This window comes from Piliocolobus tephrosceles, chromosome 6 (genome assembly GCF_002776525.5).
Source record: "Piliocolobus tephrosceles isolate RC106 chromosome 6, ASM277652v3, whole genome shotgun sequence".
Lineage (NCBI taxonomy): Eukaryota > Metazoa > Chordata > Mammalia > Primates > Cercopithecidae > Piliocolobus > Piliocolobus tephrosceles.
The window spans coordinates 9,317,921-9,331,021 of NC_045439.1; the positions used below are offsets into that span (position 1 = coordinate 9,317,921).

Sequence of the window (13,101 nt, forward strand, 5' to 3'; positions counted from 1 at the left end):
CTTTGACCAGGGGACATTGAGCCCTCTGGGAACTCTTCCAAGCCTTAGAAACAGCTGATGAAAACAAAAGTATTTTAACTAAAGAAGATAAACCAAATATGCCCCCACTCCCAGTTGAGGATATAAAGAGGTTGTGACACCCACCTCTTTGTGTTGCAATCAATTATTTCTGTCTGTGAGGACCAACATTTCTTGACCATGCACACACAGAAGGGGCACACACCAGACAGACAGAGACAGACAGACAGAGAGAGGGAGATGGAGATTAGACACGATGCCTATCTAGTGGATATTTAAAATGTTACAATTAGTATTTCCCTCCAGTTAAAGAGGCTCTCCCATAAAATGTACAAATGGCGTTTGGACAATAAAACTGATGGGTTTATAGAGTCAAGTCATCGCCCTGTCCAGGATCCCATTAAGAAGCTCTGCTACTTTGATGCAGAGCTATGGCCTCCTGCCTCTATTATATTACCCTCTCTTGCCTCCATCCGTAATCGTGCTTCACATCCACATTAGAAGGCTGAAAACGCTTGGCTCGTAGGCATCCTGTATGACGAGAGCATTCATTTTATTTATTTAAAGCTTGGCTTGCCTGGATGGTCCCTAGAGATAAAGCATCTTATATTCCTGGGGGTCCAGGTACCGTTGGAAGAGCATTTATTCCAGTATCACTGCCTTTGGGCCAAGGCTAAAAGCACTTTCTCAGACATAAGGAATCAGGAAATCTACAATGGGAGCGTTATGTTAATATCTCTGTTAAAATAATACCCAATAGCTCTTTCAAACGAGTATATCAAATGGGTGCTTCTCGAGCCATGAGTCACCTCGCTTCATTCATCAAGACCAGAGAGGGGATGGGTAGCAGGAGAAGGCTGCATGCTTCCTTCCTGCAAGGCTCTCTTTGCAGCGATGAAACCAGATAATACCAGGCAGCTCAGTTTTCCCTTAGGTTCTGTTGCTTAAATAATTCATGTGGTCATGCACAGAAAGCTCAAAACACAAATGAGAGCAATAAGAACTTACTTTGGGTGACTTGATCTGTAAGTTTCTTCAGCAAATACTCATTTCATATGAACTATGTGCTGAGAACTATTTAGGCTGTAGAAGCAGAGAAAAAGAATAAAAATAAAGCTTTTCTCTCCCAGTCCTCCTAGTGAAAATGGGGAAATAAACAAGTAATTCGAATATAGACCAAGCTAAAATAAAAATAGTACGATGGTAGAGGTGCATAGAAAAATGTTAAAGTTAGGAAGGGGTGTGAGTGTGGAATTGGCAGTTGCATAGAAGTGATATTTAAGCTGGTTTTTGAAGTTTAAATCAGAATTTACAAGGCAGAGAATAGCTCTTGTCCTGGGCAGTAATTCTCTTAATTTATTTCATAGATATACCTCCATTGACATTGTGATAGATGTTAACCGACTTCCGCGGAGGAACAAAGCCGCCTTGCAGGGCCACGCGGACCCACTGGGAAAAGAGCAAAGATTCAATAGCCAATTACAAATGAATATTTACCCGATAGATTGGGATAGATTAGGAGGGGAAGTAAGAAGGATGAGTGAAAATGGCACACACTAAGAATGAAGAATGGTCTGTAATGGGAATGGGACAAAGGGCCAGCCGAAATGAATTTGGAAAGGCAGCCTAGAGGTCATAAAGGGTTCCACTGGCCAAGATAAGGAAGTCAGGGCTTATCTTGTGGGCCAGAATTTACCAAAGTACTCTCCATGAAGCAATTCCATAAGGTACTAATAGGTTTTACAAAAATAAACTTGGGAGATGCTAGAATGAACCCTGCAGGACTTCTCAGAGCCTTTTTTTTTTTTTTTTTTTTTTGAGACCGAGTCTCGCTGTTGCCGGGGCTGGAGTGCAGTGGCCGGATCTCAGCTCACTGCAAGCTCGGCCTCCCGGGTTTACGCCATTCTCCTGCCTCAGGCTCCCAAGCAGCTGGGACTACAGGGGCCAGCCACCGCGCCCGGCTAGCTTTTTGTATTTTTTAGTAGAGACAGGGTTTCACCGTGTTAGCCAGGATGGTCTCGAACTCCTGACCTCGTGATCCGCCCGTCTTGGCCTCCCAAAGTGCTGGGATTACAGGCTTGAGCCACCGCTCCCGGCCAAGCCTTTAATATTTTAGTGCACACAGGCATTCCCAAGAGGGATACAAAAGATATAATAGCTCCCCAATATTGTATCATAACATCTTTTTTTTATTATTTTAAGAGAGAGATCTCATGGGATTTGTGTTCTAAAGAATAGAAATTGGGAAATGCTACTAAAGCTACACAGAGCTGTAGAGTGTTTCTGGGAAGAGGAGTAACGTGTAGATTTTTAGGATGGAAGCGTAACCCTGGCAGCCATAAAACACTGACACAGGATGGGAGAAGGATAAAGTATTGTGACCGATTTCACATGCAGAATCAGGAGCCAATGATGATTCATGGTTCTGACTTTGTCACTGAAAAGATGCTGCAGAAAACTGAGGTAAAGGGGAATCCAGGAGGAGGAACCCATGAGACTGAGCCATTTTGGACAAGTTAATCCAACAATGCCCCTTTCACCATATTACTCAGAAGACAAGCAACTGATAGGCTGCATCATTATTTTAAGCTCATTTTCTTCTGAAAAATCAAGAGGAGGGTGAAATTTTTAATGGAATGCTATGAAACGCATATTAATTATTACCAGGACTTGAGTCTTTTAGTGAAATACATATTTATAAACCTTTGTGGAGCATAGATCATTTACCTAATAGAGCAAGACTGCTCTAAAGTCAACCATCCTAATCTATCAGGTAAATATCCATTTATAATTGGTTATTTAATCCTTGCTCTTTTCCCAGTAGGTCCAAATGGCTCTACAAGGCTGTCTCATTCCTCCGCGGAAGTCTGTTATCATCCATCACAATGTCAATAGAGATATATACATTAAAGAAATTAGGAAAGTTGCTGCCCAGGACAAGAGCTAACATTTAGACTGAGAGAAATGCAAAACATAATGAAACAGCTGCTGTGGGTGAGGAGGAGAGAATGTTTCATTTTAATAACCAGTCATACTCCAGTGCAGAGAGGCAAAAATAGAAAGATAGCAGCGGTAAGCTGTATTTTGGCTGAAATTTTCTGATCATCCTGAACAAGTTCCTGGACAGAACCCCTACTCCCACAAAAGGAGGAAGGCATGGATTCTGCACCCCTAAATCCTTCACTCTGTACCACCACCTCCTTATACACACACACACATACGCACACACACACTTCATTTTATTCTATGTATTTCAGGAATCTCAAAATCAGGCCGTTCATTGAGCATCTATTTATCATGTGCTGGGTGCTTCTGCTTATTAGATCTCATTTACCAAAGAAAAATCATAGTATTCTTTACACTATTGGGGAAATTGAAGTTTGGAGAACTGGAGGGACTGCCCCCAAGTCCCACAGCCAGTAATGGCAGAGCTGGGATTTGAACCTAGGTACTGCTGCTTTCCCTACAGTTGCTTCTCCCCCTAGGACAGGTTGGTCCAGGAAGCACTCCAGGTACATTGGTCAGGAGGAGACCCTGGGGTCAGGAGCATTTTCTGAGCCAAAGGAGATTTGGGGGCAGAATGCTTGACAAAGAGGGGGTCAGAGGTCTTTTGTGCCCCAAGACAGGAAGGCACCCCACCCGTCTCGGTGGCCTAGAGAGAGAACCCAGAGGAATTCAAAGATCCTGCGGAAGTTGATAATTATTCAGTTTCCTCCTGCTAATCTAACTGGTCCTGAATCTGAGACTTGAAAACTTTTGTGTTTTGTTGTTGCTGTTGTTTTACAGGACTCATTTTGTCAGTCACACTAACATGGCACCCACCCCAACTGAGAAGCACATCGGACAGCAGCTACTGCTAAAGTGTGGTGAGGGCCTGGAACTCGGGATTTATGCTCCCCAACCCCCCACAATGGTGCCCCCCACCATCTTCCATGCCCCTGGTGGCTCCTAGGACACTTCCATGGAATCCTGGTCTTGGAGACCATTGATAGCCATGGCTCAAAACCACCAAGTAGGGCTGGCCTGCAAGTGGCCCACGTGGCTCTCCACTTGGGCATAAAGGCCACCTAAGAATGGTGAGGAGAAGGGTTTCCAAATCTATATAAGCCCAGCGATGTTCACTCCCTTCTGGTGTCAATGTTTTCAACATCAGAGTCCCGAGTTGTATGCTGTGCGCCAGGACTTACAGATAATTGTAGAAAAGGATGCTTGGGATCAAAGATCAGCCATACAGAGCCAGAGGTTTCAAAGCAGGCTGAGAGCTTAGCTTCAAATGCTGTCAGTCAGACCCCTGGTAGGACGAACACTGTTTGCAACTCTGTGGGAAATTCACACAGGTGGTCGAAGGAAATGGAAGGGCGTTGACTGAATCTCCATGGATCTCATTTCATCTCCACTGTAGAAATTGCTGCTCCCTTATTATAGATGGAGAAACTGAGGCATGGGGAGCCCAAGCCTGTATCAGAGGTCGCAGAACTACTGAGTGGGGAAACCTCTGGAGGACTGGGCCCTGTCTGTTTGCTAAATGATCTTTTTGCCGTCAAGTCCCACTGTATAGAGAAAATACGGTAATATCTTATTTCTCTGGGATCGTCAGAAAATGAACTGTTTCACCAAGTAGATTTTCCAGGTAACTGAAACATATACCTTTGAGCCCCAAAACGTTTTAAGATTTTAATTATTTTAATGGAAACATTTAGTCTGTTCTTAAAACAGTCTATTCAGTGTGATTAACCTTGTCTCGTTGGCTCAGGGCCATCAGTACGAACTGCGGCTGTGTGCTGGGGTGTAACCCAGTGACAGAGCAGCACCAGGAGGTTCTAGCAGCAGGTCGCTGGTCACCTGGACCATTACAGCAGTTTCCAGCTTTTTCCCCCCAGCCCTTCCCCAGTAACTCCTTCCCCCCAGCAGCCAGAAGGCACCTTCCAAATGCCAGCTGCCCACGCATTCCCTGCCTAAAATCTTCAGTGGCTTTCCATCACCTGCTGGCTGTAGCATGGGCCACCAGGCATCTGGGTCCTCCCTACCCATCACTTCAGGGACCCCTTCCCAGTGGGGCCTTTCCCAGTATGCTCTGGTAATGCTGAGCTGTGCATGATCAGTTCCCCAAACAATGCGGGCTGTGGCCTGCCTCCTGGCCTTAGGAGAGGCTGTCCTGTCTGCCCAGGGTAGCCGTTCTTAAAGTGTGCCCCGAGGACCTGAGATCATGGAACCTCTCAGGGAGCACCCAGGTCCTCCATTTTCCTGTTTTCTTTGTGTATAAGAACAGATCTTTTTCCTATATACGTCAACTGTACTTCAACCAAAGCAACATCTTACAAGCAATGTGGAGCTGGATACGAAGATCCAACTGCCTTCTGATAAGTCAGGCATTGAAGAAATGTGCAGAAATGTTAAATGAGGTCATTTTTTCACTAAGGATTTTTTTGTTCTGTTTTGGAAAAAGATTTTTGTAAAAAAAAGAAAGAAAGAAAGAAATACATGTATATTTCAATTTACATTTACAGTTAATGGATTTATTATTATTTTTAATGAATTTGTAAGTATTTTAATAATTTCTCAGTTTTTATTTCTGACATAGTAAATATTGATAACTATCACCCACATAAAAGCTCTTTAGGGTTCTCATTAATTTATAAGCATGTAAAGGGGTCCTAGTGAGGTAGGAGGTGGGATTCTAAATGTGGGGCTTCGACACTGGACCAAATTGAGGACTAGCTAAAACAGGGCCAGGACAGAAGCAGCTTTCGATAAGACATGCCTACCAGTGAACCATGTCAGTTACCACTGCCATGGCGACACTGGGGAGCTGCTGTCCCTTTCCATGGCAATGACCTGAAGACCCAAAAGTTATTACCGCTTTCCTAGGAAGTTCTGCATAATCCACCCCTTCATCTACATGTGAGTAAAAGTAGGTATGAGTACAACTGCAAACTGCCCTCCGCTGCTACTCTCTGCCTTTTGAGCCCCAGAGTAGGGCTTTAGAGCACATCTTTATGATCACTTTTTCAGCTCTGGAAAGACCTCTGTTGTGCTTGCGTTCCTGGGAGTAATGTGGAGAACTGAGATTGTCAGGAGCCTGTCCTGTAGATACCAAGGGTGCAGTTGTGATGCAAGAAAAGAAGGGAGGCTGGGCGCGGTGGCTCACGCCTGTAATCCCAGCACTTTGGGAGGCTGAGGCGGGCAGATCACGAGGTCAGGAGATCGAGACCATCCTGGCTAACATGGTGAAACCCCATCTCTACTAAAAATGCAAAAAATTAGCTGAGCGTGGCAATGGGCGCCTGTAGTCCCAGCTACTTGGGAGGCTGAGGCAGGAGAATGGCATGAACCCAGGAGGCGGAGCTTGCAGTGAGCTGAGATCACGCCACTGCACTCCACCCTGGGCGACTGAGCAAGACTCCATCTCAAAAAAAAAAGAAAAGAAGGGAAACCCTGGGTGCAAAGGGAAATTCCACCACCAGGTGCAAGCTGTATGATTTGGGGCAAATTGAATCTCAATTTCCTCATAGAAAAATAGAGATCATCATATTCTTCTCTTAGCATTTTCTAACAATTAACTAAATCCCATAAGGTGTTTATTGTAACCATGGTTACATAGCAAGTACTCTATAAATGGAAGTTGCTATTATTGTTATTATTACTATTATTTTGTGGATTTTCCAGTCCTATCAGTGACATTTATTCAGTATGATGAGATACGAAAGCTAGTTTGGAAGTGTCACGTGGAGAAATGATGGCATATGTTTAAGGGATTTTATGGGCAATTCAAAGAATACAAAGCCCCGCACCTAGTGACCACTGCCAAGATGTCTGTCTCTCCTTCTCCCCAGGCACTGAGTTTGAAAACCCATCAGCCTTGTAGAACCAGGGTACATCGTGCAACACTCACTGTGTCCCCCTTTCCCTGCAAAACTCCAAGAGCCCCGTCCAGCTACCAGGAACTAATTCCGGAGGAAGCAGGGAAGTACATGTCCAGCGTATGCCAGGCTCCCTTTTCATTGTGCATCATTCATTCATTCATTTAGCAAATATTTACTGAATGCCAACTCTCTGTCCTGGGAATTGCGCTAAGATCTGGGAATTCCACAGCTAACAAAATGACAGACTCTGGGCTTGTGGAGTTCACATATTAGTGGGGAAAACAGACAAAACCAAGTAAAAACCCAAGTGGAAAAATATAAATTATAATAAATGTCAGGAAGAAACAATAATTTATCCACCACTGCGATCCTATGAGATCATGCAAATTATTATTCCTAGATCATGCAAATTATTATTTTCTAGATGACAAAACTGAGGCTCAGTGAGGTGTCACTGTGAACACGTGGTGATGTCTCTAACCATCCACCTGCTCCCGTGCTGAGGAGCTCCTCTGATGGGGACATGGTTAAGAAGCTGTAGATATTGCCGCTAAATGGCTGTGTGACCTGAACAAACTTCCTAACCTCTATGATTCTTCATTTGCTCTATTTTTAAGAAGGAAAAGAGATATGCACAAAAAACTCTCATCACAGTACTTGTCATTCAGAAACATCCCAAAATAGTAACCATTATAATTGCCATTAGAGCAGCTTCTATACGACTACTAAAGTGTTGATGGGTAGATATCTCAGAGGATTCTGTATCCAAGGATATATATATATTTACACCCCACTTAGTAAAATGTGCCCATCTCAATCACTGTCTTGGGTGAGCTACCCATGCCGCCTGCAATTTCATTTATTCTACAGGAAACAAGGAAGGTGAAATCCAATCCAACCTCTCTCCAAGTGATCCCCAACTCAGAACAAATGCATTTTGAATGAATGAAGACCTAAGTCCACATTTATTTGGAAAATCAATAACAACATACAGAATTGAAAGTGCGAGTACCCAAACTTCCCACAGAGGGCCCTAGATGGGCCACTTCTCAGGAACAGCTGTCTCAGTTTAGGAGGAGGGTTCCAGATGAGCCTGGCCTCCAAGTTGAGCCAATTCTGCAAAATGGCAGCTTCCCAGAAGGCTCTACTTCCATTTCAGATTAGGGGCATGCCATTATCTTGAAAGACCCTGGGTCTTTATTCCAGGTCGATCTACTGATGCCCAGATCGCAGCCCCCTGGAACAGGAAGCCCTGCAGAGCCAGTCCTGGTCCCCATTAGAGCCCTATCCCCCTCTCTACTTCTTTCTTGAGCTCCTCTTTTAGCTCCCAGCCTTATGACTGTGTCTTCCATTCTCCACTCTGCTCTTGGCCTTGGGTATGATGGCTTAACCCTGGGCGACCTCAGTTGGACAGTGTCTGGGTCCCCATTCTAGCTTTCATTGCTCTTTGACTGGCAATGCTGAGACCACCCCATTTAAGGAAGGACCTGATTATATGGACTCTTTAGGCTGAGCTGAAAGCAGCTGTCTAGCTGGCTATCCCTCACCTGACATAACCCTGAGTCAATCATTTATTTCAGCAAATATTTCTTGGGCATCTACAATGTGGTAAGCATTAGACTCAATTCTGGGTGCACAGACATGAAAATAATAGTGCAGCACAGTGCTCAGAAGCCCGGGTTCTAAGACCAGATACCCGTGAGGTTAAATCCCAGCTCCTCTGCTTCCCAGCTGCAACCAGTCCTGAATGGGCTTCATAATTTCTTCCAGCCTCAGCTTCCTCATCTGTGGGGGGGATATTAAGAGTACCCATTGCATAGGGCTATTCCCGGCATCAAAAAAGACAGTAAACAATAAGCACTCGACTAGTACAAATTCTTGTTAATATTAGGGCATGGTCCTGGTCCTCCAGGAGGTTATTGGGGCAGATCAATAAGCAAATGGCTTTAGTTTGTCTTCATAAGGCAATTGAGAAGATAAGAAGTAAAGAAAGATGAGAGGTGAGAAGAGACAAGGGGCTTTCTGCTTTTGTGGAAAACTTCCTGAGATTCAAAGAATACTGTGCTCCAGTCCAGCTGGCTCATGAGAGTGTTCCTATACCTACAGACCAAACACAGGCAAGGTGAAGAGGGTGTGTCTGTCTCATGCTTGGGTCAACTGGGGTCCTCAGGGCTTGGTCTGATGAGAACTGCCAAGAAGGAGCAAGCCTGACAAAAATCTGGGGGTGGAAAAGATGCTGGGCAGCAGAGTCAAGCTCCCCAGTGGCCTCTGTGGACTAAAGGACATTCCAACAAAACGAATTGTTGCTGGCCTAAATGAAAAGCTTGTACATGGGCCTTCAGAATATTCTAGAATGTGAGGCCAAGAACATTGCTTTGTCCATTGCAGTATTCCTAGAATCAAGAGCACAGCACAACCCAAAGAAAGAGTGCAATGAGTATCGGTTGATGAATGAATGACATGGAGGTTGGTTGTTTAACAGGGGTCTCAGAACCTGCAAGTGATGGAAAGAATTGGTGGTTTTAGTCAACAGTAAACCCAATATGACTTAAGATTGGTTTTCAGCCTCTAGAAAAACATCTGCCTGAGGCTAATCTGTAAAAATACAATACCTAAGGTGGGAGCAGAGATAGTTCTAGTTCCTCCAGAAAGCACAGGTCATCTGGAAGAACAGAGAAGTCTTGGGCACATGCCTTGGGAAGGGACACAAAACAGTTGGAGTGAAAGGATGTCATGGGGCTTGAAACTATGTCCGGTTAGAAATGGTGGAGGACTAAGGACATTCAGGGTGAAGAGAAGAAGACCCATGGGACATGTGAGCTGTGTCCACATGCTTCTCAATGGTTGTTGTAGGGGATGGGGAACAAACACATTCTGAGGGTCTTCCCAAGAATAGTGGTCTCATGGTGGCAGATTACAATGAACGCGCTGAATCAGAAAAATCTCTTCAGCCAGGTGCAGTGGTGTGTGCCTGTAATTCCGGCTACTTGGGAGGCTAACATGAGAGGATTATTTGAAGCCAGGAGTTTGAAACCAGCCTGGGCAACATAGCAAGGCTCTGTATCTAAAAAGAAACAACAAAAAGATATTTTCAATAGGCAGAGCTGTCCAAGACCTCGATGCGTTCTGTGGTTAAAACTGAGTTCCCCATCACTGAAGGCACTCAAGCAGAGAGTGGATATCCACCTGCCCTGAGCCAACAATGCTGTGTGCATCTTTCTGTCTGTTCTTCTGTCATTACATTTCCCCCGACTCTCTTCTCTTCCCTCTCGCCCTGCCACATTGAAGGATGCTTGTGATTACTTTGAGCCACCAGATAATCCAAAATAATCTCCCTAGTTTAAGGTCAGCTGATTAGCAACCTTAATTCCATCTGTACCATAATTACCTCTTTGTCATGTGAGAGAACACATTCCCAGGTTCCAGAGATTAGAGTGTGGACATTACTCTGCCAGCCACAACAAGTGCTCCATGCACAGTGCTCACATTGTTGTGATTCACAGCATGTGAACCAAAGGCCTCTAGGCCTTATGTAGCTGCCAAGTCCCCTCCAATGTCTGCTCAGGGCAGGGCATGCAGTAACAGGTGACTGGGGCACAGTGCCTACGGGCCCAGCTTCGCCTGTCACCCCTAGAGTGTTTATTATGGCTAATGTAGGGCTGAGGAGCATTTGCCTCCTGTCACTCTAGGACCCCTGTACAAGGCATGTGGAAGGACAGAGCACACACATGCCCCGGAGAGCAGCATCAGGAACTTGTATCCACTGAAGACGCTGCATGTGAGAGCAGAGCCTAGCAGAATCTGTGCATGTGGGACTCGCTTTCAGGACAGATGTTCTCTGAGTGCATGGAACTGCAGCCACAACCTCTTACCCTTAGACAAAAGGGCATGGTTAGAAAAATGCAACATGTTCCTGAGGTTTCAAGTAGAACAGATTTGAAAGATCAGGGTAAGGTTCTGGCACATTCACCTGACCCAGGGACTGCACCTGTTGCTTTTGCATAAGCTCCCTCATCAGTCCTCAAGGAAACCTCATCAGGAAGACTTACTATGATCCCTGCCTTTCAGAGGATCAAAATGACCCTTAAAATGGCTACAATTACTGAGCAAATAAGTGATCAAAACTGGAATCAAACTCAGGTCCCACTGTTTGGAAGTATTTGTTTTTCACAACACGCTTCATTGCCCAGGGCGGAGAATGTCTTTTGTGCAGCATCTTCAAGCCCATCCAGCAGGTTGAGATGAGGAGGGGTCCTGGGCTATGCAGGTTTCTCAGTCCACAGCTAAGGATGTCTCCCACACTTCACTGATCTCAGGGAATTCCCTCTCAATAGCACTACCACTTTAACTCCTGTTCAGTGCAGAAAATTTGAAAAATATTAAAAAAAGGAAAAAATCAAAATTACCTAGAATTAGACATTATTATCATTTGGGGTATCCATATAGATATGTATTGCTTTTTGATAAGGTAAAATTTTCTGCTCATACGTTTTTTACGGCTTATTTTTCACTTTATAGACCATAGACGCTTTCCTGTATCATTATCTCTTCTTCCATCATATCCATTTTATGGCTGTATATGGATATAGCAAAATTTATTAAAACATCCTCTATTGTTGGACAATTAGATTTTTGTGGGGTTTTTTTCATATTATGATTTTGCAATAAAATCCTGGTAGATAAAACTGCGCATGTAATTGAGAGTTTCCACAAGACACATTTCTAGAAATAGAATGGAGCGGCCAAAGCGTATGAACGTTGTTAAGGTCCTTGTTGCTAACTAACAAAAAGCCTATGGATGCTCCCCTTAACTGTGTATGAAAGTGTCCCTTCCCCCACAACCAGAGTAATGCTGAATTTTATCTTTATAAAAAAATCTTTGCTTCTGTAGACTTCATGGTTTTAAGGGGTTCCATTTGGCATTGCATGGATTAAACAGAAGTGTATGTGCGATGGTCCTCTTCTCCTAGGATTTGCTGATCAAATCCTAGGAGAAGAGGACCAGATAGTATATATTCTAGGCTTCGCAGGTCATACAATCTCTGTTGCAACTGCTCTGCCAATGAAGCACAAAACATATAAACATTGACTATTGAACATATGAGCAGCTATAGATGATAACTTATAAATGAGCATAGCTGTGTGTCAATAAAACTTTTTATAGATACTGAATTGTGAATGTCATATGACTCCCACGTATCACCATATATTATTCTTTTAAATTTTTTTCAACGACTCAAAAATGCAAAAACAATCTTGTATTGGTCATACAAAAACACATGGTGGGCACAGGCCACACTAAGCCCAAAAGGGCTTTCGTTTGCCAGTCCCCTGATTTAACTGAAGGCTGCATGTGCACAGGACCGTTATGCCTTTAAATGTCTCTACAAGGAAGGCTTTTTTCCAGATGTGTAATAGTTTTCAACATTGGCTACACATTAGAGTTAGCTAGAAAGTTAAAAAAAAAAAAAAAAAAAAAAAGCCGGTCCTGGACACCACCCCAGCTGAGCTAAATCAGGCTCTGTTAAGGTGCATATGGACATAGCTAGTGTAACTCTCTCCATGTGACTCTAAGGCTTAACTACAAGCATGCTTCAATCGGTCAGACAAACCCCACTCAGTTCCACTAGGCCCCATGCCTGGGCCACCTTAACTTGCGATCTGAGAGGCTGCCAACAAGATAAACGATCTGATCATTAGTCAGGCGTGGTGGCGTGCACCTGTAGTCCCAGCTACCTGGGAGGTTTAGGCAGGAGGATTGCTTGACCCCAGAAGGTTGAGGCTACAGTGAACCAAGATTGCACCACTGCACTCCAGCCTGGGTGACAGAGGGAGACTCTGTCTCAACCAAAAAAAGTCTTCAGGCCACCGATATTGGTTCAAGCTCTGTGGTTAGGAGATCAGACCCAATCAACTGCTCAAGCCTGCCAGGCTTTGGGACATTCCCTGGACTTCTGCATCTCCCCTGCAGATTCAGGCTTTGGCTTCTCTTGAGGCCAGATGTGGAGATGGTGAACAGCAGTTCCTGCCTTTTCTTCTGCCCGCCCTCAATCTGCGGCCAGCCGTGGGCATTGAGCAGATGTTCCATCCCCACCCGGCCTCTCTCCTTGGGTCCTTCCCACTCTTTGCTTTTCTTTGCAGATTTCAAGGTGATGACAAAAGAGACAACAGTCTTAGCATTTGTTAATACCCACTTGACCCACAAAAGAAAATTCGCCAG

General features: G+C 44.4%; 1 long non-coding RNA gene across 1 annotated transcript in view; it reads right to left on the reverse strand.

Annotated features, from left to right (window-relative positions):
- Positions 1–7,625: 7,625 nt before the first annotated feature.
- The window catches only part of LOC111538281, a 69,927-nt gene continuing 64,451 nt past the window's right edge, over positions 7,626–13,101 (reverse strand). The window contains exon 5 of the long non-coding RNA XR_002730289.2: positions 7,626–11,232. This is a non-coding gene — a long non-coding RNA (uncharacterized LOC111538281). The remainder of the gene's footprint in view (positions 11,233–13,101) is intronic.